This window comes from Mustela putorius, unplaced genomic scaffold, assembly GCF_011764305.1.
Source record: "Mustela putorius furo isolate JIRA1106 unplaced genomic scaffold, ASM1176430v1.1 tig00003863_pilon_pilon_pilon, whole genome shotgun sequence".
Taxonomy (NCBI): domain Eukaryota; kingdom Metazoa; phylum Chordata; class Mammalia; order Carnivora; family Mustelidae; genus Mustela; species Mustela putorius.
In genome coordinates this window covers 21,867,784-21,894,550 of record NW_025422015.1, presented here as the reverse complement: position 1 = coordinate 21,894,550, position 26,767 = coordinate 21,867,784, and the positions used below count along the sequence as shown (strand labels likewise).

At 40.0% G+C, this 26,767-nt stretch overlaps 1 long non-coding RNA gene across 2 annotated transcripts; it reads right to left on the bottom strand.

Annotated features, from left to right (window-relative positions):
* Positions 1-702: 702 nt before the first annotated feature.
* LOC106007288 lies at positions 703-20,542 on the bottom strand. 2 transcript variants are annotated; one of them, XR_001181965.2, is made up of 4 exons: positions 20,271-20,542; positions 11,307-11,375; positions 9,323-9,453; positions 703-3,686 (listed from the first exon to the last, which is right to left on the bottom strand). It is a non-coding gene; the product is annotated as an uncharacterized LOC106007288 (long non-coding RNA). The 2 variants fall into 2 exon arrangements; XR_001181966.2 differs by having other exon boundaries at positions 704-3,686; positions 9,323-9,391.
* Between the last annotated feature and the right edge of the window lie 6,225 nt (positions 20,543-26,767).

Genomic DNA, 26,767 nt, shown 5'->3' with positions numbered 1-26,767 from the left:
TGTTGCCTTGTACTTGACCTTAGTGGGGAAGTTTTGAGTTTCTCACCATTATGTATGATGTTAGTGGTAGCTTTTCTGTAGATATTCTTTACCAAGTTTAGGAGGTTCTTCTTTGTTTCTAGTTTACTGAGAGTTATTCATCATAAATTGGATTTTGTCAAATGCTTTTTTCCCAGTCTCTTCCAGTTCTTTTTTCTATTAATATCTATTTATTGACATGATTATTAATATTTCCTTTTTTAGCCTTTTGGTGTGATGGATTACATTAATTGTTTTCCAAATGTTTAACTAGCTTTGCATACCTGGGATAAATCCCACTTGGTCATAGAGTATAATTATTTTCATACATTATTGGATTCAATTTGCTAATATTTTGTTGGGGGTGTTTGAATCTATGTGAATATGAGATATTGGTCTTTACCTTTCTTTTCTTATAATGTCTTTATCTAGTTTTGGTATTAGGGTAATGTTATTCTCATGAAATGAGTTTGGAAGTATGTTAAGTGCTTCTATAGAGATTCTCTATTACTTATAATAGAATTGGTATAACCCTTCTTTAAGTAGAATTTACCAGTGAGCTATCTAGGCCTGGTGCTTGATGTTTTAAAGGGTCATTAACTATTGATTCAATTTTTAAAATAGATATCATCTAGTCAGATCATCCATTTCTTCTTGTGTGGGTTTTAGCAGATTTTGTCTTTCAAAGAATTGGTCTGTTTCATCTACGTATCAAATTTGTGGGCTACCACAGTTTATTAAACCAATCTCCTATGTAAGAGCTCTTAGATTTTTCCAATATTTTGTAGTTATAAATATACACCAATGAATAATCTTATGCACATGCAATTTTGTTGGAAGTAGATCCTTTGGGAAAATTCCTGGAGGTGGGCAGACATATATTTGGTAGTTTTATTTTCTAAAACCAAATGTACTATATTGACACAACTTTGATTTCTAAATTGGTATATTCAAAATCCACATTTAATGAGATATAGTTCTCCCCCACCAAAATGGAAATAATTTATGCTTTCTGAATCATGAAAGTAACACTTGCTCATTGTAACACTATATAAATTGTATAACTATAACTATATAGTTATTTTTTTACTTTTGGACAAAAGAACTATGTCATCTCACATTATGTAATTGTCTTTTCTTTTTATTCTGCTAACGTAGAAATACATGATCAACTATTTTTTGACAAGTGCTTTCTATGTGAATTATAATAATACAATAGAATTATTTGCCTTTAAACAGAGGAACCACATGTTACTGCTATTTTTAGTTGTATGTATTTTGGTAGACAGGTACGTTAAAGGGAGATTTTTGTCAGTTCCAGTGCTACTGAATCAAGGTTTACAATTAGTTTCATTTGCAGAAAGAGAACTTTCTAATCCACGTGAGGTCAGCTAAGGTCTTGGGAGTAGACTTGGAAAGAAAGAAAATTCTAAATGTTGTCTTATTTTTCAGAATGAGTTAAAATTCTGGAAGTTTATTTTCTCAATGCATTTGTTTCTTTTTTTTTTTCCTATTCTTTCCTTTTTTTTTTTTTTTTTAAAACTTTCAGAATTTGTAGTGCCATGGTTGGAATTAAGGGAGTTCATGGTCTATTCTTCTAGAAAGTCTGAGAAAGAAATGAGTTTTCTGGACCAGCAGAAGTGGATGGGTGGGATGAATGGAAGAAAGAAGTATACCTACTGCTATGTCCAAGATTGATCTTCAGCCACCAGTTTAGCTGGAGTTTGGTATAAGAATGTCTTGGAGTGTTTGGTCATTTTAGAATAAGTAAATGGAATTTCTAGGAGTCTGTATTTGTGCCTGCAGATTGGGTTGATCTCAAGGCTATAAATCCCATCTGGTTTTTGGCACTTGAGTTTATTTCCAAATTACATTTGGGTTCTTTGAAAATCCTCTTGCCCTGGGGACATCTCTTCCTTCCTCCACCTCCATCCCCACCCCTGCCTCACCACTATCCCACCACCACAACTTGTCATCTGTTTACTTTGGGAGGGCTGAGCATGGGAATGGAAACAGAACATAAACTGAAACAGTTTGGAAAACACAAACAAGACTGTTGGAAGAAACGACTTCCTTTTTACACAGCACCCTTGGCAGACCACAATCACTGCCTCAATCAGTGGACTCACGCTTGAACAAACTTCCAGACAGGAACAAACCTCAGTCTTCCAGTGACAGTGAATTCGTACAACTGTGCCTCCCAGATCCACCGTATAAAGGCAGCTGGATGATGACTAATAAGGCAGGACCAAGACTTAGAGCTACGCTCCTTCAATTCTCCTACAATATTATGTTTGTCCATGGACAAATTAAAGATGTGTGGATCTAGAAGACACCTGGAGAGGCTATTTAGTTCCTCTTTTAAGGCATACTCAATTAAAGAATAATGTTCTATGTCTCCAAGGGATGAGCAAAGATATAAAAAGTTCTTCCGTTTCTCGAAACTAAGAACATTTGCCTAATGATTACAAGTGTCTTGTCTATTTAATGTGGTGCTTAGGAGGTTTGTTAGTCTCCTAAGGAAATAAAAAGCATTCATTTTGAACTAACCAAGCAATTGCTTCTGCTTCACTTGGGTTTAGGCATAGCCTCAGTGACTCAGATCTGTGGATTGTGTCAGGTTGTTCTTTGCGCTGGGATTTGCAGGTTTGACTCCTCTATTTCCTGCCAGAAGGAGTTAGTCACATGAATAGCATCCCCCATCATGGTTAGTGGTTGCCCTGATCTTTAAATTTGGCCTGCTTTTATTACAATCCCTATCCATTGGGTAAGTCCAAGAATACTTTTATAAGTTATGGCCACATAAGGAATTTAAGGGGAGAGAAGAAGACCCAACAGCATAGTTTATCCTGTTGCTCTGGGATATTGGAAAGGGGAAGAAACAAAAAACAAAAAACGGAAATGGATTGACCACAGTGGCTCAGATCAACTGGCCTTGGCGGTAGTTTCATGAGTTTCTGCCAGATTTCTGTGGATCTCATCTCAGAAAATAAGCTACAGAGATTTCATCAAGAATCCCCTCAGATTCCAAACTCCGCCTCTTATGGCAGTTAAGCAAATTTTTTCAAAATTAAAAAAAAGAAATTTAAAATCAAATTTTAATGGATTACTTTGATACTAAATACCTTCCTCTCTTGACTGTTCTTTTGAATCTGGAACCAACTACCTTTTCCTATTCAAGATCTTCTCATTAAATCTATGAATTCAACATTTATTGAGTTCCTATGTTCCAGGCACTGTTCCCTGGGCTTTATATAATCAATGAACAAACTTGACAAAGACCCTTGGCCTTGAGAAACTTATATTCTAGCAAAGAAGACAAGAAATAATAGATACAACAGATAAGAAAATTAAACTGTATGTGTGAAAAAGTGATATGTGCTAGAAAAGAAAAAACAGAAAAAGTAAATCAGAGGAAAAAGCATCAGGAAAATAGGTTGTGGTGGCAGGTTGCTAGAAACATAAAATAGGGTGGTCAGGGTACCCTTCCTTGAGAAGCTGAGATATAATCAGACTTGAATGAGAAAAGGTGTTAACCAGGCAGATTCATGGGGGAAGTTATAAAATCACATGACTGGTGTGCTCGAGGAGCTATAGGAATCCAGTGTGGCTGTTAGTAAAACTTTCTTGTCCTCCACAACCTCTCTTCACCATTTCCTGGGATCCACCTTACCAAAAAAAAAAAAAAAAAAAAGAAGATAAAGGAAATTATTTTTAAAGTTGCAACCAACTAAAAAAAGTGATCGAGTTGTTTTTTTTTTTTCTTTTTGTTGTGTTTAACAGGTACTCTAAGTCACATTGTTCCAGGGTAAAATCTCCTTATAGGCAGAGACAATAATGAATAGGGTGTATCAAGTTCTAGTTTGCAATAACAAGTCTGTTAGCAATCACCCCAAGCATAACTCTGCATTTTATACTCTATTCCTGTTATGGTATCAGGATGAGCCTTAAGAAATTGCCGTTCAATTTAAAAAACTGCTAAACATTGACAATTTCACATCGTTTAACCCCTTCCCTGCTTTGGTGACACTGAAATAAGATGGAATGTTTTGATTTTCAGAGATGTGCTTTGGCATTGCCATATTTTGATATAGTCTTTTGTCCTGAGCTATAATTGTTTGCTTCGTGAAGCACTTTCTAATTCATAAAAAAGCACCACACACTTTCACCTGTCTTGCTATTTGATTCCACAATCTTTTGACACAGTTGTGATTGTTCCCCATTCACATATAACAAACCTGGTAAGAATGGAGTTGAAATTACTTACTCAAGACCTCAAATTTACTAGAATGCTAATCCAGGATTGGACTCCATGTTTTTTTTGTTTTGTTTTTGTTTTTGTTTTTGCTCCAAGTTCACTGCTTATTCCATTTTTACCATAATTAAAATCTATTACTATTAATTAATCATGATATTGAAGGATACAAGAATCTCAAAACTCAGGTCTTGCCTTCTAGCTGATAATCTAGCTGAGGCAGGGTTTTCTAAGGTAACATCTGTGGAATCCTACTCAGGTATGATGTCTCACTGTATGTGTTAACATGGCTGGATCTATTCTGGATGTTTCTGTGTAGGTGTTTTTGGATAAAATTTGCATTACGTAGGTGGACTTTGAGAAAAGCACATTGCCCTCTGTAATGTGGGTGGGCCTCACCCAATCAGTTGAAGGCTTGACAGAAACAGAAACTTCTCCAAGCAAGAGGGAATTCTCCAAAAGACTGTCTTCAGACTTCATCTACAACATTAGTTCTTTGCAAACTTGCTCCTCCCTGGGTTTCCAGAAACACTCTGCAGATTTTGGATTCTCTAGCTTCCTTAACTGCATGAGCCAGTTTTTCTTTTTCTTTTTTTCTTTTTTTCTTTTTTTTAGACAGAGAGAGAGCTTGGGGAGGGGAGGAAAGGGAAGAGGAAAGGGACTGGGGGCAGAGGGGGGGAGAGAGAGAGAATCTTAAGTAGGCTCCCCACCCGGTAGCAAGGCCAATCCAGGGCTCAATCGCATGACCCCGAATTATGACCTAAGCTGAAATCAAGAGTCAGACACTTAACCGGCTCAGCCACCCAGGTGCCCCATGTGAGCCAGTTTCTTAAAATAAATCTTATTATATATATATAATATATAATGTGTGGGTACATATGTGTGTGTGTATTCGTGTGTGTGTATTGGTATGTGTATCTTATTAATTCTATATCTCTGGAGAAACCTGATTTAAAGGTTTAATCTATTACCAGATGGTCTATATGTTTGGGAAGCATTAAACACGATCATGTCCTTTGGAAGTCTATACGTGCTCATTAATAGATCAAAGGCTCCAAGGATTTTTTTTTTTTCAGTAAAAGAGAAAACAACAACAACAGAAACAAAACTTTGTAACTAAAACAAAAGGTGGCCAGCAACCTGTGCGTAAAGTGCTAGCGTTCTGAAGAATATCCTTAGTAAATGTGGAGCAATGGAGCCAATTTGTAAAACAAGTTGTACACGGGAGGGCCTGCCAAGTGCTTTGGAGAAAGGACAGGGAACGGGAAGAACAGCTCGCCAGTTAAAAGGCGGGGCCCCTGTAGCATACGGCCCGAACTCTGTGCGGTTCATTTTTGTTGCTAAAACTGGGCAGTTTAATATCTGCTGTAAAGATGAAGTGAGCTAACACATGAAACATGCTTAGAAAAGAGAAAACTGCCGTTACTATACTCTGTTACTTGTTCTGAAAATTACCCTGGGACTATAGACCCCCATGTGAAAGAACTTAGTCCAGTCTTAAATATTAGCTTGCAGGAAAATAACACATTTTTTTTTGAAAATATACAACTCAGCACATTTTAAAATGTAATTCTTTGAACCATTATGGAGGGTGCTATTACAAGACATATTAGTGATTCAATAACATGACTGACTGGAGTCTGGGTGAAAGGCTGGCTGATGGATCTTTGTTCTCTTCTGAACTTCTGTTGGCATCATTGCTCTTAAAAGTAACTTGAGCCCCAGCATTCATGATATCACAATTATTTACTTATATGCTTGTGAGCAAGTTGTGAGTAGAAATCTTATCTCGTGCATCTTTGTACCAGCAACTGATACAGGATCAGGCTGTCTGATTAAGGGGCTTGTTACATGCTAAGCAAAACTGTCAGCCCCCATTTATACTTGTTAGGAAAGCGTTAACCACTTTGGCTGTACTAAGCTATGCTTAAGAGAAACCTTACACATAAAGATGCAATAATGTGATTTGTCCTCCCTATAGTTAAATCCCAGTGAGAACAAATTCTGCTCAGCTTTAGTCTTCCTTCTTTTCTTTAGCTTCCCAGATACCCTGCAGAGTGCCTGTTGTTGACAAGGCATATAGCAAACTAAAAAATATCTAACTCATAACTCACTATGCTCTAATTCATTGTGCAGAGAAGTCACCATCTGCTGACTGACAGGGAAAAAACTTGAACCCGAGCCTCATCCTGTTTAAAGCTTTGTGTGACCTTATAATGTAAAAGCAATCTTTTGGGGTGGTGTTGGGATACTCTAGGATGAAAATATTTCATTCTCTTTTCCTCTCTTGGATGATGTCCAGGTTTAAACAAAAGAAAGGTGGACTTGGTGGCCTTGTGGTCTTATGGGGGGGAGAACCCTGGCTTCCCATCGTCCTTGAGTGTGCTCTGGCTGACATCTTCTGCGCTGAGACGTACCTTCCTCTCTGCCTTGCCGTGGAATTGCCCTACTGGTCCCCAGTGTTGAACTCTAGCAGTGCTGAGCTCGAGGTCCTTCCATTTGGCTTAGACACTTCAGCCTCTGAGTCTCTTACCACATCTTCTCCATCTAGTTGGCCTGGAAATCCAATCCCACCCCCTAATGTGGGATTTCCTTTCCCACACAAGCTGACTCTAAACCAGGATCCATGCCACAGGGAAACTGAGCGGCTCAGGAAAGTGAGCTTCAGGAACTTCCTTTCCTCCCTGTCTCGGTGACTGTACCCTGTTGCCTTATGTGGGCAGCTTCCTCCCTGGGGCCACAGTACCTGGCCACCTGCCCTGTACCTTTGAAAGCTATTTCATCATGAACCTAACTCATTTGGTTAGTAGACCAGCGATGTAAAAACTGATATGTACATCTGACTGTCACCACTTTCTGTTTTCTCCTTCTTTCCACAGTCTGATGAGATCAATAAAGAGCAACCTTCCCTCCTTCTTTTGGATCCCCTGCACTGAAAACTGTGTCTTGGCAGTCAGGTCAGTTCCTGAGTGTGTTGAAGGGGAGATCAAGGAATGTAGGTGCTCATTTCCCCAAATAATAATCTGTGGTGAAAGACCCTGGTCTCTGGGAAAAGTCCTATTTTTGAACATCAGAACCTCAGTGTTTCATTTGATATTTGTGAATGAATGAAAAAAACATAATTGATTTCCCTCACTTTACTCTCTCCCATCTTTGGGCAAGTCAGGATGAATACTTGTGCTCAAAACAGGCAAAAGAGAAAAACCACATTAATGGTTTTCAAAAATTTTTTTTTTAGGATTGAAGATGCTTCTTGTTGAATGAATTGTATCGAGGGAGTAGTTATTGGTTACTTTAAAGATGGATTGGTTGATTTGATAGAGAGAGACAGAGGAGTTGGAGGAGGGGCAGAGGGAGCAAATCTTCAAGCAGATTCCCCGCTGAGCACAGAGCGGGCCCTGGGACTCCATCTCAGGACCCATGATATCACGCCCTAAGCCGAAACCAAGAGTCAAGCTCGCTCAACCCACTGAGCCACCGAGGTTTCCCAGTTATTAGTTATTTTAAAATCATACGCATTGCACTTCGGGACATAAAATATAACTGAAAATGAGGCAGGTAAGGTATAATTTTAGTATTATTACTTTAGCGCCTAGTTCCTTTCTAGGAAGACTTTAAATTTATCACCCTTTTTCAAAGTGATTTTGAAATAATTAGAGATTCACAGGAAGTTGAAAAATTAGAACAATGAGTCCAGTATATCCTTCACCCAGCTTTCCCCAGTGATAACATCTCACATGACTGTAGTAAAATATCAAAATCAGGAAATGTCATTGTGTAATACTGTTAACTAGTCTATCGGCCATATAGATCTCACAACTTTTTACATGAATTTACACAATACTACTTATTTCTACTTACACCATCTCACTTCTCTTCACACTCCTGAGAGTAGGTACAGGTGTAGCAAGTGAAATTCAGAGAATTTAGAGTACTGTTCTCTTCTAGTATGATGTCCCCCTCTGAAAAGTATGCCCCGAAGTGTTTTCCTTTTAAAATCTGAACTGTTCCTACCAAAGATTTGTTAAATTCATCCTAAATCTATGGGCTTTATTTTGAATTGTATTTTGGGGGGGATCTGTAGAGATGATTGTTGCCTGAGATCTCTAGGTAAAACTTGGAGGGCAAGATGCTGATAATGGGGAAGGAGCCATCAAAGGACAGCCTGGGGCCAGGCAGAGAAAATGCACTTCCATTCCCAGATCACTGCGGGAAAGCTGTGTTCATCAGGGATGTCTGAGACAACCATGAAATGTGGCCACCTTAGAATGGCAGGTGACTTTGATTTTGAGAAGCAACACCAAATGAAGAAGAGAAACATTAAAACCTAAAATTATAGTCATCTTTACTTCAAAATAAGAATAGCTTAGATAATATGCAAGCGTAAGTTTGGAAACCTTAAAACAGCAAGGAAGAAAGTGGAAGAATTAGACTCTCTTACATTTCAAAAAGCAATTAGGGAAAAACAGCACAGTGTACCATAAGGCTAGAAACCAGTTGTCTGGAGGTTTTAGTGGTGCCAATGGGTAGAAAAAGTTTCCATATAATTTCAATAACCAAGTAGAGTCAGAGTGACTCAAGACATGTCTGGAGTTTAGACTTATTTGATGGAAACTTTGTAGGCTGAGTTTTCCTCTTTTCCTACTGTGACTTTACAAGCCAAAGCCCACATACTTGGAAACAGTAACTAGGCAATTAGTAAATGGCTGCTGAGTGATGGCGTCAATAGTTGGAAAAAGGCTTGAATTTGGATTCATGACAGTTATCGAGGTAAGATTTCTTACTCTTATGTTATAGATAGCTTTGTATTCCAACAGGACACATGACTATCGGAGTAGAAGTTTGCTGGGTAAATGTCAAATTAAAATTCATGTTAATCAGTCAAGTGTGTTATATAAAACTATAGAGAATTTTTTTTTTTTTTTTTAGGTTTTAAAAAAGTTTTCTTAAAAAGTAATTGCCCTGGGAGGCTCCATGTGTCCTCAGAAGCCACTGCTATGTTCTTTCTGAAAGGGCATCCAGAAAGCTCCCAACACAGAGGGAACTTACCTTCAAAGAGTCCTCATCCCAGCACCAGGAGCTCTGGGTTGTCCAGCTCATTCTCATCAGAAGCCAAAGCTGGGGGGCAAAGACAGGCCAGGAGCAAAACTGAAAGGATCCTTGTCACTCTGTTTATGGATCTATGACAATATTCCATATTTATTTACCTGGTGGAAACAATATTCTCTTGCCTGCAGAATTTCACGACTACTTCCAACACACACACACACACACACACACACGCACACACACACACACACCGGCTTTGGTGGGTAAATATTTTGATAAAGTGCTTGGGATGGAGCATGAAACCCCCCCGGGGGAGACTTCACTAACACTATTGATCTGTTTTTTGACTGTGGTGGTGATGGCTATAGTCTGTGGAGGGCGTTCCTCGTCACCCGCTTGGGTTTCTTTCTGATAATCAAGAATTCAAGCCAAAGGCTGGAGTTGAATGTTAAGACAACAGAAGTTTTTGATTGGCAGGTAAGGAAAGGGAATGTGGGAACAAAGAGTGAAGACTAACTTCCCTTGAGCTTTTCTTGGCAATACGTGATGTAATTTATTTTCCTCATTTCCCTTAGAAATCACCAGTAAAATTGGTATTACTTATGAATGCATTGTAGTGTTGGGTTTATTTTGAGGATGTAGCAAAAAACTGAGTTTTGTTTCAGAGTAGACACAGGATGAGAATGGGAGCCATCACAGAATTTCAGGCACATCTGGTTATTTCGACTTTCAGGCAGTGATTCAGCTCATCTTAATTGGAAATGCTATTATGATTATCAGGTTATCTGGTGTTAATACTTTTCTTCCAAATATAGCCTCATGAAGGAAAAAGATGACTGCTTTCATAGGCCAGAAAACATTTCCTTTCATATATGCTTACAATTGTATCTTTATGCCACTAACAAAAATTTAAACACATGACTCTTAATGGAGAAATAAGACCCATTTTGCAAATGGTTTGTTTGGACTAACCAATCAATGGGGGAATTTCTGATGTAGAAAAATTAATAAATAAATATCTGCACTGAATTTAAAATATTATCTTAAAAATGAAAAAAAATCACTTCTTAATCTTGTTACAAAGCTGTAAATGCTTTTATAACAGAGAAATACAGATAGGAAAAAGAAATAACACTCAAAATAGGAACAAGCAGAGCAGATCACGGCTGACATCTGGATACATATCCTTCTAAGTGCTACTTGTATAAGGTCATATTCTGTACATTGAATATTTGCTGTTTCCTGCAGATGATAGTACTGTGCTAAATGCTCTACGTACAGTATTTCATTAAACCTCTTTATATACCAGGAGATCAATGCTATCTCATTTTTGTGAATATACTTGGCTGTTTAAAGAAATAGAAGTGCTATAAAAACACTCTATTTATGGCATGTGATGCGTTAAATTGGTAAGCTCCACTGTTACTTCAGTCCAGACACTGGCCTAAGTTGAAAAATTCTACCAGGAGATTTCAGAAATATAGAGAAATCCAGACCAAAACTAAACCTTCTAATTTAGAGAAGAAAGAATTCAGGAATATCCAATGTACAGAGTTCACTCTCTATTGATTCAAATATAATAGAAAGTATCCTCATACTTGACTTATTTTCAAATATAGAAGTGCTAGAATCACTAAAGACAGAGCTGAGTTGTCTCCAGTAAAATATTCAAGGCGGCGGTGTTTGAACAGAAACATAATTTTGGTCATGTACTTGCCAAAGCAATTAGCATTACTTTAATTAATACAATTATTGATTGTAGTTATGGTTAAAATCATTAGTGTAGAAGACAACATAATGAAATGAGACTATCTTATACTACAGAAAGTATACAATACTTCCCAGCTTTAACAAGCTAGGTATTATTTTATCTATATTTATTTTATATTTAAATTTTTTAACAGACATACTGTAAATTTGAGAAATGTGAAAGCTTTTTTCCAAATGAAATTGTTTAAGACAAAATCTATGAAATATGAGTCACCTGTCAGACTTCCAAGAAACCAATACTCCTGAGTTTCCTTCACACATGGTGATTCATTCTTCCAGGATCCTCCAGAAGGTGGGTGGCAAAGGAGAAATTAAGAGCAAGCATAAGAATTAAATGATAGAAAGTGTCTTCTTTTACACATGATGTTTCTCATCTGAATGCATATTCCTGTATCTTAACCCATTTTTGGGAACTACTTGATATTTTGTTATCTCACTTCTACTCTATGATCTATGGTGATTCACCTGGAGTTGGGAGTTATTATTAGGAACCACTGGGATCACGGGAGGGCTGAATAATGAAACTTTTTATGTGGCTGGAGGTTTACATTTAAGAAGCACTATTTAAAACAATGTAACTGTGCTTGAAAGACCACTTTATAAAATATATTACAGCTCTTCCTGCCCCTTTAAGTTCTATACAGAACCAGATATTGTCCTACAGACTCTTATTATCCTGAACAGCAATAACTCTGCCTTTCGGCCAACCTTTCTTTTTTTTTTTTTTTTTTTTTTTGTTTTTGTTTTTGTTTGTTTGTTTTTGTTTTAATATAGCTTAATAGTTTAATATTTGTTTTAAATATAGTTTAAATATAGGTTGTGCTTACTTTTCGATGTGTTTTCCACTGCTGCTCCTTACCTACCCCCTGTCCACCATGTTCTGTCTTTTGGTTTCAGGTGATTGGTTGTTACTTCTTTCTCTGAAGATATGTGACTGCTTAGACCAGCACTGCCTGCCACTTTTCTCGTTCACATTACAGAGATTGTGTTATGGGCGGAATTATGTTGCCCCCCAAATTTATATGTTGCAGTTCTAACCCCCAGTACTTCAGAATGTGACTCTACTTGGAAATAGAGCCTTTGCAAGTGTGATCAAGTTAAGATGAGGTCATTAGGGTAGGCTTAATCCAAACGACTATAGTCCTTAGAAGAAGAGAAAATATGGACATAGAAACATACAGAGGAAAGAGGATGTGAAGACACAGGGAGGATGTATAAGCCAAGAAGAGAGTCTGAAACAGATCCCTCCCTCAGAGCCCCCAGAAGTAGCCAATCCTGCCAACACCTTATCTAGAATTTCTAATCTCTAAAACTGTGAGAAAATAAGTTTCTAATGTTAAAGCTCCCCACTCTGTGGTACTTTGTTATGGCTACCCCAGCAAACTAATGCAAGTTGACTTGAAAATCATGTAACCAAATTAATGAATACCATGAAAACTAACTATAAATAGACTTTGAGAGTCCAAAAACATATTTTGTATGAGCAGTTTTTTATGAGCTTTATAGTATGAATATCGGCTATCCCAACCCGAGTTATTTACACTGCCTTCCTAGATGCTACTGTTCATTCATCCAATTATCTATGCAGTTAATGAATATTTGTTGAGTTGTATTGAAATTTGGGAATATAGTACCAGACATTATGCCAGACATGGTACATTGAAGTGTTGGTACAGCTCTCAGGGAACTTACAGTCTCAGAGAGGGAAGCAGTTACAATAAAGTACAACAGGTACATAGGATGTTGGTGAGGTTCAAAGGAAGGAGTGATTTATTTCACCTGGAATCTCTGTATAGAGATGGTGATTCTTGAGCACACAGAAGGGAAGAATGGGCACTATGCTTGCGGCATGCTGTGGACAGAATCATGTCTCCCCAAAATCAGATATTATAGCCCTTAACCCCACGAGATGGTATTTGGAGTTGGGGCCTTTGGAAGATACTAGATTTAGATGAGGTCTTGAGGGTGGGACCTTTATGATGGGATGTGTGCCTTTATAAGAAGAGATTCTAGAGAGCTTGCTTATCTCTCTCTCTACTGTGAGAGGATTCAGTGAGAAGACAACACTCTATAAGCCATAAAAAGAGTCCTCACCAGAAACTGGCCATGCTAACACCTTGATCTTCAACTTCTAGCCTCCAGAATATGGAAATATTAATATATATTGTTTAAACCACTCACTCTAGGGTGTTTTGTTATGGCAATCCAAACTAAGATAGGGCATGAAGCATAGGTCATAAGCAAAGACTCAAAAGGAACTCATGGCTAGAGGGCTTAACTAGTCATTCATTTTTTTCACTTGCTTGTTCATTCATTGATTCATTCATTCACCTATTCATTTGTTTATTTGTTCTATAAATATTTAATTGGGTGCCAACCATGTATTAGGAGCTCTACTAAGCCTTGGAAGTACAGTGGTGAACAAGTTAAGTTTTTGATCTAATGAAAAGTTAGATAATAAACTGATGAGCAAATAAACAAGATACTCTCAGATTGTGAAAGTGTTATTAAGAAAAGAAACAATTTGGGGCACCTGGGTGGCTCAGTGGGTTAAAGCCTCTGCCTTTGGCTCAGGTCATGATCCCAGGGTCCTGGGATCGAGCTCCGTGTTGGGCTCTCTGCTCAGCAGGGAGCCCGCTTCCCCTCCTCTCTCTTTGCCTGCCACTCTGCCTACTTGTGATCTCTGTCTGTCAAATAAATAAATAAAATCTTAAAAAAAAAAAAAAGAAAGAAAAGAAAAGTAACAACAATGAGATGAGGAGGGATGCCTGGATGGCTCAGTCAGGGTTAAGCGTCTGGCTTCGGCTCAGGTCAGGATCCCAGGGTCCTGGGGTTAAGTCTCACATCGGGCTCCTTGCTTGGTGGGGAGCCTGCTTCTCCCTCTGCCTGCCACTCCCCCTGCTTGTGCTCACTTTCTCTCTCGGACAAATAAATAAATATAAAATCTTAAAAAGAAGGAGGAGGAGGAAGTGGAGGAGGAGATGAAGAGGGAGAAGAAGAGGAAGAAGAGGAGGGGGAAGAATGAGATAAAGAGTAACCAGGCACTGCTATCTGAAAAAGTAACAGTTAGCTAAGTTCTGAAAAATGAGAGACTGGGAAACAGTGATTCAGGTGGATGGGCCTGTATGTTCCAAGACAGAAAAGAGCTCCATGTATTTCAGGAGAAGACCTAGCGTGCCTGGAACACAGTCTATGAGGGAGAGATGTAAGGAAAATTGGAGACTTATAGAGTAGCCCAGTCATGGAAGGTTTTGTGTGCCAGGTCAAGATTTGTCCAAAGATGGTCTGTGGACAACAAGGAAACATTGATGACATCAGGCCAGAAATACCACGGTAAAAGTTTTTGCTCACTTTGACAGCAATGTTAAAGATGTGTTTGTTGGACTACCAGATAAATTCTGGTTCCCATCCATATTTTGGAAATATTTACACCAAAATAGTATTTGTTGTTCACCTGAAATTCGAATTTAACTGGCCATTCTGTATTTTTATTTGCTAAATTTGACAACCCTAGCTGGAAAACACAAGGGCAGGAATAAATGGCTCTTATGAGTGCTCAAAGAGAGATGACAAAGGCCCAAAAAGGCAAAAAAAAAAAAAAAAAAAAAGAAAGAAAGAAAAAGTGGAGGGCGGAGTAGAGGAGAAAGGATGTGGACGTGAGTGGATTTGGTGGTTAATGATTCTGGTGGGATGTAGGAAACCAAGATTTGAGGTAAAGGGAGGAGTTGAGAGTGACTAAGTTTTATGGCTCGGGTGGATGACATTGTCTGTCTCTTAGAGATAAAAAACAGAGACGATTTGGGGAGAGGAAGGAGTTAAGTTTTGGAAGTACTGAATTTAATATGCCAGTGGCCCCTTCAGGTGAAAATAAACAGGAAGTAATTGGACATACAGATTTGAAAGTCGGGGAGATTCTGGTTGGAGAATTCTGGGTCCCTGATTTGTGAGTCATCAGTACACAGGGGTCAGTTAGGTTTGTGAAAATGATCACATTAGAGTGAGAAGAGTCAGGACAAACCTTATGATAATTCTGTTATCTAAAGGACAAGAAATGGGAAGAGGGGAAAAAAGAGAGAGAAGCAATAGAATGTGATGACACTGATGAAAAGGAAAGTTTAGATAAGAAAAGAGTGGCTTTCCCCTTTTAGGTAATGAGAAGGAACTGCTAACCAGAAAACACCCTTGCTAAGTCACACCTAATATGCTGGATAAAATATGACAAACAGGCTTTAAATGTGTAGCTAAATTTGCAAAAAATAAGGGATACCCCCAGGGCCCATACACCAAAGAATAACTCAACACTGGGGTAGGGAGCAAGTAAACTGGGTCCGTAGCGGTCTCGGGGGAGGTTACGAGCTTTGGGGCCAGTATCTTCATTTCCATGAAGGAGCAGGAGATGATACTTTATAATTAAGAAAAAATTAGAAATAACTTACATATTCATGAAGAGGCAACAGCATGAATAAATTGCGAATGTACATACGGTAGCACAGTACTAAAATGCAATTACAACCAACTATGAATACATGTATCACTGCGGATACGTTTCCAAAGCAGAATGGTTCTACAGCATTGCCTTTAAAGGAAATTTTAAGAATACAAAAGATTAAATAGTGTTAATTAATGCATGTATCAATAATAAAATGCGCACCCTCGATAGGATATAGTCATGTTAGTGGTTGCCTTCAATGAGGAAGAGAAAGAGAAGGGGTCAAGGAGAAGCATGGGTGAGCCCCGTAGTATTGATAATGCTATATTCCTTCAGTAAAAGAGAAAAATAAGGTTCAGTGTTAAGATTTGATGTTAAAATGTTAAGATTTGTCAAACCTAGGTAAGTAGTATATAGGGACTTGTAGTTTGCTTGAAGTAATAGAATATTTAATGAATGAAAGGAGAATTTGACATCTTATCGATAAACTCTCGAAACCAGAGGGAATTCAAGACTGCAGGACATAGTGTGTTCATGGGTACACACGTGAGTGTGCATGTGTAGGCAGGCATGCCTGGGTGTGTGTGTGTTTGTGTGTTTGTTTATGTTGGAAGAGACTGAGGGTGTTTTTATAAGTTGCGTAGAAGGTCCCAGGGCAGTTTCACACATATGAGTGGGCAAATGAATGCCTAAGTGAAAGATGGCCTTAGTTTTCTCTGTCAACTGCAGAGAGAAAAGAGCCGGAGGGCTTGACCTGTGGAATTTAAGAATCAGTTCTGTGGTCACCCATACCTGTCAAAAGGGCTAAGATAAAAGACACAAGAAACAATAAGTGTTGATGAGGATGTAGAGAAAAAGGAACGCTCATGTGCTGTCACCAGGAATGCAAACCAGGACAGTCCTTGTGACAAAGAGCATGGGGGTTCCTCAAAAAATCAAAAATAGAACTACCTTATGATCTAGTAATTGCCCTACTGCTTATTTACCCCAAAATATAAATACATTAATTCAGAGGGATACATGCACCTCTCTGTTTATTGTCGTATTATTTACAATAGCCAAACTATGGATATATAGATATAGATAGATACAGATTTACATATAGATATAGATATATAGGTATATAGATATTATTCAGCCATAAAAAATAATATCTTGCCATTTGCAATAACACGGATAGAGCAAGAGAGTATAATGCTAGGAAAAATAAGTCAGAGAAAGACAAACACCATATGATCTCACTCTTATGTGGAATTTAAGAAATGAAACAAGCAAAGGGGAAAAAAGAGAAAGACAAACCAAAAAATAGACTTTTAAATATAGAGAGTAAACTGATGGTTATGAGAAGAAAGGTGAGTATGGTGATAGATAAAATAGGGGATGGGGATTAAAGAGTATACTTACTAAGATTTAAAAAAAAAAAAGAAAGAAAAGAAAGAAAAAAACCCATTCTGTGAGGTATGCAGGGGGAAGAGGACCAGAAGTGAGCAAACCCGTACATACTCTATCCATCCATCCGTGCATGCACAGGTAAAATGATTAGGTGATTTCGAGTTCTAGGAGGTGAATTCACCAGATGGTTGAATTCAAGATACATGAAATATTATGGTTGTGCGTGTGTCTAGATATTTATTTGTTTATCTAACTACCTATGTCTGTTAACATATCGCACACGTCTTCACATTTTCGCTTGGTTTCAAAGCCCGTTACAGGATTACAGAGGGCAGGACACAGGATGGAGTGGGGAAATAGTTGGAAGGTGTGTTCATGATCTGCCCCCGTTACCACAAATAAATCCCTTAGCCTTTCTAAGCCTGGATACCTTCTCATCAATAAGATGAGATATGTCACAGGGTTTTGGAAAAATACAGCCTTAAATAGTCCAATTTTGATTTATTAAGGAAAAAAATGGACTCTGCCCCAGAAAAGAAGAAGTTAAAATTAATGAATGACAGATGAAACCAGGGCTAAATCAGGGGCAGGGAGCATGTTACTATCTAAAATCATTCTAGGGGCACCTGGGTGGCTCAGTGGGTTAAGCCTCTGCCTTTGGTTCAGGTCATGATCTCAGGGTCCTGGGATCGAGCCTCGCATCAGGGTCTCTGCTCATCAGGGAACCTGCTTCCCCCTCTCTCTCCCCCTCTCTCTGCCTGCCTCTCTGCCTGCCTCTCTGTCTACTTGTGATCTTTCTCTCTGTCAAATAAATAAATAAAATCTTAAAAAAAAAAAGATGATCTAATAAAATCATTCTAGTTATTTTAGGTATTACGTAGCTTTTTGTGCACAAATTTCCATTTTCATTGTTTTTACTTTTCCAATACCAATTAAATGGTGCTTTCTGCTTGATTGGAAAAAATGAGCATTTACTATGCTGTATATGTGGGAGAGGATGGGGAAGCTCTTCGTTTGATCAAGGACATTCCCTGATGGACAACATTGCTCTGTGGTTAGACACACATACTCTAGAACTAATCCCAAGAAGTTACTTAACCTCCATATAAAAAATGAGGCTAAAGGTGCTATTTGCCTTCATACAGGATGAAGCACTTAGAGTGGCTGGTGCCTAGTAAGTGCTATGTAATATTGGATTAATAAGTAAGTTCTGCTCCTCTGACACAGCAGCTTTTACCAGCTGCTGCAGAGGAGCCCCTTACACCCAAGGCTGGCTTTTGCTCTGTTTTCTTGACAACTTTGCACATCATCACAACGCCCTCTCCAAAGGCCCTGGGACTCTCCAATGTTCTGGGATACCAATTTGACTCAGCTGCTGTCTCATTTTACATGTTTGGGATGGGGCAACAGAACGACAATCATTTACATTATCTTAGTGAAGTCTAAGAGCCCCAGGGGAGGGGCCTCCTGGCTGAATAGTAAAACTCTCTCTTCCCTCTTCTGGCATTATCCTTGGAGCCTGGTGATTTGGTGTGCTAAGGGCTTTAGGGGAACAGTGGGTTCCAGAAAATGTTGCTGGATACCATCTTTCTGGAGGACAGTGTCTTGGAAACCTTAACAAACATGCTGGTTCAGCTCTGGTGATTGATTTGGAGATAACGGTGAGCAAGTACTCAAAAATGTACGAATGATGTCGTGTATATGAGGGAGTGTATGTTTTAACTCAAACAGAAGAAGCTTGGGAGAGTCTGCACTGAAGTATTAATGGTAATTACCTCTGCACAGTGGTATTTGAGTTGTTTTGATTTACTCATTTTCTTTTTGTTTGTATTTTCTAGACTTTGTTCAGTGGTTGTGAATAGCATGTTTGAGAACAAAAAAGGAGGAAAAGTATTTTGAAGAGGCATTTCACCAGTTTGCCTAGTTTTGTCATCAAGTTATTTGGAAAAATGAGTTTCCATGCTTTCCAAGAGGGCTCTCAGGAAGGGGAAACTTTCTGCCACCTTCCTGCGTTCTGTGGCAGGGTCTAAGAAATAAGCTGACAGAAGATAGATCAACAGGAGAACAGCATACAAATCTTACTTAATATTTTTATCTGTACACGTGAGTCTTTAAAAATGAAAATGGTGTCCAAAAGAAACCATTAGGTCCCGAAGCTTAGATTATTTTTTTAAACAATGAATGATAAATTGTGGGGATGTGAGAAGACAAAGGAGTTTGGGCTCAGGGCAGTAAACTGTGAGGCAGTGATGAGAAAATATATGGAAGAAACTAATGGAAGATAAGAATTATTTTAGTCAGTTGGCTTGTACATTCATCGCTGGTGATAAGAATGTTCTCTTCCTGGTGCAGGGAAGACATCCTTCTCATGGCAAATTTTATGATATGCTTTCAGGTAGAAAGGGGGAGGGGGGGAGCTTCCTGCACCTCCTGTGTGTCAAGTGCCTTCAGCTCAGTCCATATGCCAAAGCAGCATAGCTCAGGGTGGCGTGTTCTGACCCCTTTACGGCCATTGCTGGTCTTAGGAATGTTATGTTTTTGTCCTGATTCCGCTGTGAGGGCCACAGGACTGTGGGTTGAGTGAAGGCTGACGGTGTACACAGGAGCACAGAGAAGTGGTACAATGGATGTTGACTTCTTCCCTCCTCCCCACATTAGTCTCAATGGGGACAGAGAAATCTCTATTGCCCAAGGTCAAAAGTACTTTACTATCTAAGGTCTCTGAGGGAAAAAGGAGAGAATAATCCTTATCTTGACCTAGTAATCAATGGTGAGCTCTCTAAACCACAATGGCTCCTTTTTGTTAAACTAATTCTCTTGGTGGAAAGAATATCTTTGAACTACTCCCAACAGACAGGTCTCTCTCGTCCCTGTCTCTCTCTCTCTCTCTCTCAGTGATGAGGAGGGGAGGTTGAAGCTTTTGGCTAACAACTCCTAGGGGTGTTGCCAACAGTTCTCCTAAGGCTGTTCTCAGGCTTTTCTGATGGATTTCCAAGGCCCACAAGTCTGAAAAGGTAGAAATAGAAAAAGAGCAATAAAGCATTAGATTCTCCCCTCTGTGCTTATGTGGCCAGTCTTGACCTCTTCTTCCAGGCTGAGGCTGTTGCACGGCTGGGGGTGAACAAGCCAGAATAAGAAATATCACACCTAACGCCCACTATTGTGTCCTGCTCCTTTTCGTTTCCAGTGGCCAGAGATTCCCGTCCCGCTAACTCACTTCCTACTTGGGATTATCCTTTGACACTTTTGATTAAATGTAGGCACTTAGGGACCCATCCCAGGTAGAAGGAACTGGGTAGAAGAAGTGTTTCAGTGCAGCCTGAAGGAACAGGGTTCCGAGCCTGAGTCACCACTTACCAGCCAATTGTTTAAGCAGAAGGTACGAGCTTCAGCCTTTGTCTTTGTAAAGCAGGAATACAAATCATACCCATTCGAGCGGATCCTGTGCCGATTAAATTGCATTGTGTTCTCAGTCCACCTAAAATTGTTGGGAGGCAATAATGAAGCAAAACCATTAATCTGGGATCAAAGAATTACAATTCAGGGTCATAGTGTCCCAATTAGGGAGCGAAAGTCAAGCAAAAGCAAAAAAGGAAAGACTCCTATACATTGTTTACAAAGAAGTTTGATTGGGTTGGCGACAAAACTCATCTGAGCTAAACATAAGTGGTTGCTAAGGCTATCACTAAGCAAAAGTCCCTTCCTGTAGCGACCTGCAGGTGTTCAAGCGGAGTCCTTGGAGTATTTGTGGTTTGGCCCGGGTGAAAAGTTCATGGTTCCATCTGGTGAAGACGTGCTCACAGCCCACTTTTTTTTTTTTTAAAGATTATTTATTTATTTATTTGACAGACAGAGATCACAAGTAGGCAGAGAGGCAGGCAGAGAGAGAGGAGGAAGCAGGCTCCCCACTGAGCCAGACACGGGGCTCGATCCCAGGAGACTGGGATCATGACCTGAGCTAAAGGCAGACACAGCCCACTTTTTAATGGACTCCTGGATCCATTTTAAAGTTCCTTGACTTTAAAAAAAAAAAAAATGTTCCTTGACTTAAGTGACTCTATTTTACTTTGCCTTTCACACTCTCAATGCTTGGCGTGTAGTAAATATTTAATAAGAGTTAACACATGCACAGAACAGTTTGGGGAGCTAAGGATGGCTCTGCTTCTGGTTTGAGAGGTGCTGAGGAAGGACAGAAGAGGAGTTTATGAAAAGAATGGGCCACAGTGGGGATGTGATCACCACCCACCCAGAATCATCTAGGCGGCTACTTCAGTAAAAAGTAGGAAAAAGTCCGTTTTCTTGAATAGTGCCTAAAGTTATGCTTATAGATGTATGCCCATTAAGAGTGGTCTGCCATCAGTGCAGAAATCTGCCGGGAACATTACCGGGGAAAATGAACGCTTCTCCTTGTGCTGTCAGTTTCCTTGTAAAGGGATCATCGGGAGGCTCAGAATATGTAGGTTATTGGAGAAGAGTAGGAAAAAAATGTACTGTAAAATAAAGAAAAACCACCGAATCTACTTTAACCCGATCACAGCAGTCAGCAGTAGCTCATTGAAAGTCAGTTTCAAACTGTGACAGCTTTCAAAGACCCTTTTCATATATTTTCTGAAGTCTCCCTGAAAGGATTCCTTTCTTTGTGAGCATAGTGGGTAAGGAGGGCCTCCATAAGCCAAAATGAATCTGAAGGTAAGCCTGGTTCTTAAAGGAATAGAAGCCTGATTCAGAAATGCTTGTTGAAGTGCAGAGGTCCAGCGGACTCTCCCACCCAGGTTACCAGTTTCTCTCATTTTCCAAGTAGACACTTCTAAAGGTCCCATGTCCCGTTTAGGAAGGCAGCCAACTGCTGTGTCTGCGCAGGCCCCTACGTGCCCCGTGGGATTTTCTATGGAATTAGGCTGCTGTGGCCTTTCCGGCTGCACTCCCCGTGTCCTTTCAGATTGCAAAGTCACTTATGATTCCTGGAATGGTTCCTCCACCTCTATCACTTAGTTAAACATTCGCGCCCCCCCCCCGCCCCCCCAGCAAGGTCAAATACTTTTTTCCCCTTTCTGAATGGTCCCTGATGTTAACTGCTTGGAACTTCTACAAACAATGACAATCAGCTAATAATACCAAAGCCCTCATTCAGACCCTGGGAAGGTGGGACTGGCTACCAGAAGGGATGCCTTTCAATGTTCTACCTCTGCTCCGGGAGAGATGTTAGATGCTTGTGTCCATCAGGGATCAGGCTCTTTTTAAAGCTAAAGGTGAGGGTTAAATTGTTACAGGTTTTGTGTCCCCTTAGTGCCCGCGGTTCTTGGTCCTGCTGCTTAGAAGAATGAAGAGGTAGGCCAGACAAAGACTGGTGGGAAGCAGAGCGGAGTTTACGGAGTGAAGCTCCTGGAGAGGAAGGGAGGCCAGAGAGGGTTGCCCTCAGAGGGCATGGGGTTTCTCAGTTTAGGGGGTTTTATGAGCTCTTTTGCGGGACTCTTCAGCAATCAGGGTGTGCTGAATCGTGCCAGTCAGGGCTTTGGTCACGTATCATATCTACTTAAGATGTTACTATCTCTGTGCTGATGGTCAAAATACATCTGGGGCCTTAAGGCTTTTTTTTTCTGTTTTAAAGATTTTATTTATTATTTATTATTTATTATTTATTATTTATTTGACAGACAGAAATCACAAGTAGTCAGAGAGGCAGGCAGAGAGAGAGGAAGGGAAGCAGCTCCCCACCAAGCTGAAAGCCCGATGCGGGGCTTGATTCCAGGACCCTGGAATCATGACCTGAGCCGAAGGCAGAGGCTTTAACCCACTGAGCCACCCCTTAACTGCCCCCTGCCCATGGTAGTGACAAATGCTTTGAGGTTGATTGTCTTATTTTAGGACGTTTTATAGAAGTTATTTCTGCAAGGGCTGCAAAGCAGAGTATTAGTGTGCTCCTATCTAATCTGCAAAACAGGATGTCAGTGCTGTTTGATCTTAGCTGTCCTGACTCTGTATTTTCTTGTTGGGGACCGTGGTCCTGACTAATGTCCTGACTAATGCCTAACAAAATGAGCTAATGCCCCAGAGAAGGGTCTGACTCAAAGATGTTCAGTCTTTTCCTAGATTTCATCCACCCTGTAGCACCCTTTCTAGAATAGAGGTCGCTGTTATGTATCCCCCAAATTTTCTTTTCTCTCAGGGCAAACACCGGTGTGTGTGTGTGTGTGTGTGTGTGTGTGTGTGTGTGTGTGTGTGTGTTTCTCTTCCTTAGCTCCTCACATGACAGTCTGTGCATGTCCTCAACATACTTGTGTCATCCTTGGTTTAACGATAATCCTTTCCATTGTGGTGCATGAAACTGAACTCCTTCCTCCAGGTGAGGTGAGCTCCACTGAGGGGAGTGGCCTTTCTAGCCTCTCTGAACAGGACTTCTCACTCAGATCAGACCCATGTCACCTTCTGAGTTCCCTCAAGGGGATATTGATCTGTAACAAGTTTTCAGAGTGTCCTACTCTGCTCACTGTTCATCGCTCAGGGACCCACCATGCAATCGGCTGTGAGGGGCCCATGAAAGGCTTTGTCAGATGCTTTCTGGAGATCCAGAGGTGCTCTGACTCTGGCATTGCCTTGATTCCCTGGTTACCAAAAACAAACCAAGGAAGAAACACAAAAATTCATGGTGTTATTTTCCATGAGGGTGGGGATTTTTTTAATTCAGGAGACATTTCCTGAATGCCTGGCATGTGGTGGGCATTCAGTGACTTTTGAATAAATGAATGAATCTGTGCTTCATAAATTAATTGGCTCCTGTTATTCCCTTGGGGCACAGGGTTTTGGGGTTCTGGTCTCACAGAGTCCAAGAATGCATCTTGCAGACAGGAAAGGGTGAAGTGGAGTGAAAGCTTATTGAGTGAAGAAGGGAACAGAAATAAAAGAGAAAAGCTCTCTAGACTGAGAAGGTCCCGAATGGGTTGCCACTGTGGGTTTTCACTGGCAGTCTTTTATGGACAACATACCAGGGAACAGAAATCTTCTTGATGTCTCTACTGTTGATAGTACCATGTTTACTTTCTCTTTGACGTTTGATAACTTTCAGGGGTCCAGCTGTAACTGTCATAGAGATATCTGGTCTCTGACATTTAGGACAAATGGGGTGATCTCGTTAGTCTTGTTATGTTCCCTTATCTCTGATTCTGTATGCCTCAGCATTTCTCCACATCTGGGATTTCTGTGAGCCTGGTCCCTAGCCCCCTGCGTGAGCCAAGTCAGGGGAGGGAGGGGCCTTTTATTGCTCCTGCCTAGACCTTAACACTTTCCTTACTTAATTGGACATACATTTTTAAAAATTTTTTAATTTTTTAATAAACATATGATGTATTATTAGCCCCAGGGGTACAGGTCTGTGAACTGCCAGGTTTACACACTTCACAGAACTCACCATAGCACATACCCTCCCCAATGTCCATAACTCCACCACCCTCTCCCTACCTTCCTCCCCCGGCAACTCTCAGTTTGTTTTGTGAGATTAAGAGTCTCTTATGGTTTGTCTCCCTCCCGATCCCATCTTGTTTTATTTATTATTTTCCTACCCCTCACCACCCCCACATTGCATCTCCATTTCCTCATATCAGGGAGATCATACGATAGTTGTCCTTCTCCAATTGACTTATTTCGCTAAGCATGATACCCTCTAGTTCCATCCATGTCATTGCAAATGGCAAGATTTCATTTCTTTTGATGGCTGCATAGTATTCCATTGTATACCACATCTTCTTGATCCATTCATCTGTTGATGGACATCTACGTTCTTTCCAGAGTTTGGCTATTGTGGACATTGCTGCTATAAACATTTGGGTGCACATGCCCCTTTGGATCACTAAGTTTGTATCTTTAGGGTAAATACCCAGTAGTGCAATTGCTGGATCATAGGGTAGCTCTATTTTCAACTTTTTGAGGAACCTCCATGCTGTTTTCCAGAGTGGTTGCACCAGCTTGCATTCCCACCAACAGTGTAGGACAGTTCCCCTTTCTCCTATCCTTGACAGCATCTGTCCTTTCCTGACTTGTTAATTTTAGTTGTTCTGACTGGTGTGAGGTGGTATCTCAGTGCGGTTTTGATTTGTATTTCCCTGATGCCGAGTGATGTGGAGCACTTTTTCATGTGTCTGTTCGCCATCTGGATGTCTTCTTTACAGAAATGTCTGTTCATGTCCTCTGCCCATTTCTTGATTGGATTATTTGTTCTTTGGGTGTTGAGTTTGCTAAGCTCTTTATAGATTTTGGATAATAGTCCTTTATCTAATACGTCATTTGCAAATATCTTTCCCATTCTGTCAGTTATCTTTTGGTTTTTTTAACTGTTTCCTTGGCTGTGCAAAAGCTTTTGATCTTGATGAAGTCCCAATAGTTCAATTTTGCCCTTGCTTTCCTTGTCTTTGGCGATGTTCCTAGGAAGGAGTTGCTGAGGCTGAGGTCAAAGAGGTTGCTGCCTGTGTTTTCCTCAAGGATTTTGATGGATTCCTTTCTCACTTGAGGTGCTTCATCCATTTTGAGTCTATTTTTGTGTGTGGTGTAAGGAAATGGTCCAATTTAATTTTTCTGCACGTGGCTGTCCAATTTTCCCAGCACCATTTATTAAAGAGACTGTCTTTTTCCATTGGACATTCTTCCCTGCTTTGTTGAAGATTAGTTGACCATAGAGTTGAGGGTCTATTTTTGGGCTCTCTATTCTGTTACATTGATCTATGTGTCTGTTTTTGTGCCAGTACCTGGACATACATGTTTTAACGGTAAGCTACGGCTTGTGTGATTTACTTTAGGAAATTGTAGTTATAGCGGCTCTGCTCTCATCTGTCGCTCAGCAAATATTTTCCAGTTTGCTTCTTAAAAGTAACTAGAAATGGCTTAGAAATTTTAAGACCCTACTACTTTAATTTGTGGGGATAAATTGTTCAGAGTAGCATCCCTTTCTCTCACTGCTTCACATATCTCAAATATTTTATTTTATAAATAATGTTTGTTAATGATAATGCTTGTTCCACCATTCTTGGTCTAAAGTCTTTTCTTCACAAAAGTTAACCAAAAAGCAAAATTGAATACATTTTTATTCCTGTTTCTTTCGGTCATTTGTCAATATTACACTACTTGCCACAAGAAATGAACCTGTCTATTCTGGTTTTATAACTTTGTATAGTATTAATGGGTCCATTTTGTTGTCTTTAGGTGTTTCTGACTATAGAAACTTGGTGTTAGATAATTGTGTCTTTCAGCTGCGAAGACTGTTAGGAGTTAGTTGGGCAGTTAGTCAGGGCCAATGTCCCCAGCAAGAAAATATGTATCAGGACAGCTAAAATAAAACAGCATTAATACCCTGCTTTGCAGCTGAGACAGGACCACACTAATATTCTGCTTCTTCATTAGAAAGATGTCATTCACGCAAAGAGTTGAAGGAGGTGAGGGAGTAAGTGAGCCATGAGATCTATGAGGAGAAGCATTCCATGCAGGAGGAACAGGGGGATCAAAGGCTCTAGAAGGGGAATGTTCTTGGCCATTTGGGGAATCAGCGAGAGGCCAGGACGGTAGAGTAAGGGAGTGAGGGGCAAGGGAGCAGAAGGTGAGGTCAGAGGGAAAATGGCCCCTGTAGGGTTGTGCATTTAATGGGTGGGTAGTGTTGACTGGAACATTTTGAGCAGAAGAGTGACTTAGCCTTAAGCCTCAAGTGACACTACATCTCCTATGTTTCTCTGTCTCTAGGGACAATGTAGAAGAGAGGCCATTTGGGGGTATTTGTAAAATTCCAGGCAAGATTCAGTATCACTTCTATTTGGCTAATCCAGACCTCAGTGAGATCAGTGGTGGGAGAAAGAAGTGGTGGTCAGATTCCATAT